Source organism: Benincasa hispida, chromosome 1 (assembly GCF_027475165.1).
Source record: "Benincasa hispida cultivar pf3 chromosome 1, pf3_genome.v1.1, whole genome shotgun sequence".
NCBI lineage: Eukaryota > Viridiplantae > Streptophyta > Magnoliopsida > Cucurbitales > Cucurbitaceae > Benincasa > Benincasa hispida.
Window position 1 is genome coordinate 82,409,012 of NC_143478.1, and position 3,704 is coordinate 82,412,715.

Here is a 3,704-nt window from a genome sequence, read left to right on the forward strand (position 1 = left end):
AGTTTAAAACTAACATTAAAAGGCTTTAATGTCAGTTGACAACCGACATTAAAGATTATATTATAAAAGGTTTTTAATGTTGGTTGTCTTTAATGTCAGTTTATAACCAACATTGAAGATGGTGTACAATGTCAGTTTAAAACCGATATTGAAAACCTTTTATAACATGATCTCTAATGTCGGTTGTTGTCCGTTTTTTTAAATGACATTGTCCAATCCATTTTTAATGTCGATCAAAAAGTTAAAAACGACATGTCCCTAAAACTAAGGTAATCAACCTGTACATGCAAAAAATAAATTCTTAATTGCTTTCACAAATCCATAATAATAAGTCACAAAAGAAGAATTTGATGATAATTTAACTCCAAAACCAAGGTAATCAACAAATTACCACTCATAAGGGTTACATAGCAAAATTCAAAATTTGTTAGATCCAAACAACTTTTATTGGTGTATCAAAAAAGAGCGAGAACTTACTTTTAAACTATAAAATACATTTCTACACACATATACGTTTGTACATAAATTCTCAGATCTTTGATTTCGAGTCTTCATGGGAATTTGTAAAGAAGGTCGAGATATCATGTTCTTGTTATAAACAACCATACAGAAGCTCGAAGCCTTCAATCAAATGAAACTACAAAAAATTATCTCTAATTAAAAGATGCTATCGAGGGTCAATCTTTGACATGAAGGTAGTCAATCCTAGATTATCCAAACAAGATTCCAAGGACGAATTAGATTCAAATTGACAAATAAGCACAATAAATGGTTAAACAAGAGATAACAAAAGATTCGACAATGATAATGAAGAATTAACCTAACCCACAATGCATGAATAACCCATAAACTACCATAGTGCAACCGGATTCATTTAGACAAATAATGCATAAATATAAGCTACCAAAGGATGCCTAAGAAGTTCCACTACCATAAGCCGCTCAATGGAAGTCATAAACAACTAAGCTATGCTACCATAACTGCAGGACAGTTATAGCATTCTAACATTGAGTCTAATCCAAAAATTTAGAACAAATAGACTTTTAAGATAAGCATCTTATAAATATTACCTTGTATTTGTTATTAATGTTGTTATGAAGTTCTTTTTGTGTTGGGCGCACTTTTTCCACTTGTCAACCTTCTCAAAACATGTCCAATGCAATCTTCCCATCTTCTTTCCGAATCCCCAAGAATCAAAATGTAACCTTACACGTCAAACTTGAACCTAACAAAATGAAAAATTTCACTCGAAATCATTTAATTATTGCTCAAATGAGTTAGCCCAAAAATTCTAATTCAACTAGTTTCTAAAAGAATGTACATTTAGTCTTTGCATTCACGAGCAACATCATCAATGGTTGTCTCATAATTGATTTACTCTGAAATAGTTTAGTACATTTAGTCTTTGCATTCATTGATTTTACCCCTAAGAACATGGTGTACTGAAATCCAAAATAACAAAATTTTTCCCAATGAAAAACTGAAACTTTTCTTTACTGAAAATGTCAAACTTCATAAATATTTATCTAATTTAGTCTTTCATTAAATTGCATACCAGATCTCTCTTTTGTTTCTCTGCACTTTGTTCACACTCTTGTTGCCTCAATCTTTCGCTTTCTTCTCGTGCTCTTTGCTCAGCGTTTAAAAATTATCAAAAGGGGAAATCAACTTCAAGCATATTAGGAAGTTAAATTTTAAAAAAGGACATATAATAACTTACTCTTTGTAAGGAATCTGATCTTCTCATGAAAGCTTCAGTTCCTGAGAGTTGCTTTTCTTCCTTCCTGAATTTCTGAAGATTTATACAAATAAAATGAATAAGCACCAGAGCTTGGGAATATGGTGCTCTATTTAAGCCCCACACAGAGTTGTTGAAAGTAGGCTAATGACAAATAATTATGATATAGAAGCTCTAGGGAAATTTGATTTTGGGCAACATCTTCATGAATGGTAGAGAACCCACACAAACAGGATAAAGTTAAAGACCTACGATAATCAATCAATATATCGTAGTTCATTCACGATTTCTTTTAGCCAGGTAACAAAATACTTTAAATGTGCATTCATCTACTTAAAATTCTAATCAACACAAAATCTAGATTTGCACCGTAAAATTTATTTCCTCTAGCCTATCCTCTATATTTTAAGTTCTCCAGGGGTTGTATGTACTTGCTTATCTAGAAATATCTATTTATCTCTAACTGTAAAGTCGATTGCAAGTCACCACATACTTCTTTTTTGTAATATATTTGCCAACATGAGTAAATGTTCAATGGTGGGGACAAATTTTTAATTAAAAGATTTGAAACATAAAATATGTAATTTCTACTATTTTCTCTCAGGTGCAAATATTAGAGAATTGAAGCTGGAAAAATGATGCAACACATGACCAATTTAACCCAATCAATCATTTTACACATACCTCTAATGTTCCCAAAAGCTGACCCAACATTCTCTTGTTCCTGCTAACTAAGCTAGGATCCTCATTCTTAGGCAATATCCTTGGAACATTCTCCGCAGCTGGAACTTCAAAATCCTTGTATAAATGATAAAGCAGATCTTCGAGACTTCCTACTGCGGGACATCAAACCAAAGCATTGTCTAGATGACTAAAAGACAGTATACATGGAAATTACCATCCTAGTTCCTCTTCTATTCCCATCCAATCTAAATGAACCACTCTGCCGCAAATGATTTTGTTTCATACATCGTTCTGGAAGGCTGTATCACTCCTTCCAATTTTCTTCCCGAGATGTATCCTTCATTGCATCCTTTCCTTCAGCTTCTTCATTTATCTCCCCATCCTCCTCCATATATGCTTCAATATTTATTGAGTAGAGAAAAGAAAAGGGTAAATGTTAAACTACATTTTAAGTACACCATGTTATTTTGAGAAGTAGACTAATTAATGAATGCTCCATTATTTATTGAGAAGTAGAGAAAAGAAAAGGGTAAATCCTCAACCAACTCCATTTTCGATCTGTTTTCCACTCCACAACCCTCCGAATACTCCCCGTTTTCCCTTTCTCTTCCTCTGTATATTACCTTCTGCGCCGCCGCCTCCAGCCCTGTCTCCGCCGTTAGCACCCTATTCAGCTCCCTTGTACCCAAAAACAACAAAATTTACGACGATGGGTACAAAGATATGCCCAGATCTGCGGCACAGAAATCAAATGGGGCCGACGAAGATCTGCGCACGACGACGATGGCTCCGCCTAGATCTACGACAGATCTTGGGCTGCGAACGAAGATGACGTTGGTTGATGGGCTGCGAACGAATGGCGTGGACGATGTTGGAGAAGAAGAAGATGATGGGCTGCAAGATTGTGAAGGTTGAAGGAGAGGGCGTGGGTTGTGTGGGGAGAGAGGGTTTGAAGAAGATAAGTGAGAAAGGAGAGGGAAGAAATATATGAAATGGAAGGGGGATATATTTTCCCTAGAAGGGAAAAAATAAATGAGTATCTACCATGTTAGTTTTCTACCATGTTAGTTTTAAACCGACATTGTAGCTTATTTTTCGTGTTGGTTTAAAACTGATATTAAAAATCAATTTTTTTAAAATTTATGTTATACCTTCGATTTCACTTTTTCCAACCGACATTAAAGTCCAAAATTTTTGTAGTAAAAGGAAAAAAAAAAAAAAAAAAAACTAACCTGTAATCAATGTAGTAGAATCAAGCCAATCTAAGGATGTCAACAATGAC

General features: G+C 34.2%; 1 long non-coding RNA gene across 4 annotated transcripts; it reads right to left on the reverse strand.

Moving 5' to 3' along the window:
- Positions 1-328: 328 nt before the first annotated feature.
- Positions 329-3,427, reverse strand: LOC120078103 (uncharacterized). 4 transcript variants are annotated; one of them, XR_016526953.1, is made up of 7 exons: positions 3,046-3,427; positions 2,637-2,818; positions 2,423-2,520; positions 1,721-1,792; positions 1,556-1,628; positions 1,071-1,225; positions 329-705 (listed from the first exon to the last, which is right to left on the reverse strand). It is a non-coding gene; the product is annotated as an uncharacterized LOC120078103 (long non-coding RNA). The 4 variants fall into 4 exon arrangements; XR_016526949.1 differs by having other exon boundaries at positions 329-637; positions 3,046-3,410; XR_005481922.2 differs by lacking the exons at positions 2,637-2,818; positions 3,046-3,427 and having other exon boundaries at positions 329-637; positions 2,423-2,574.
- Between the last annotated feature and the right edge of the window lie 277 nt (positions 3,428-3,704).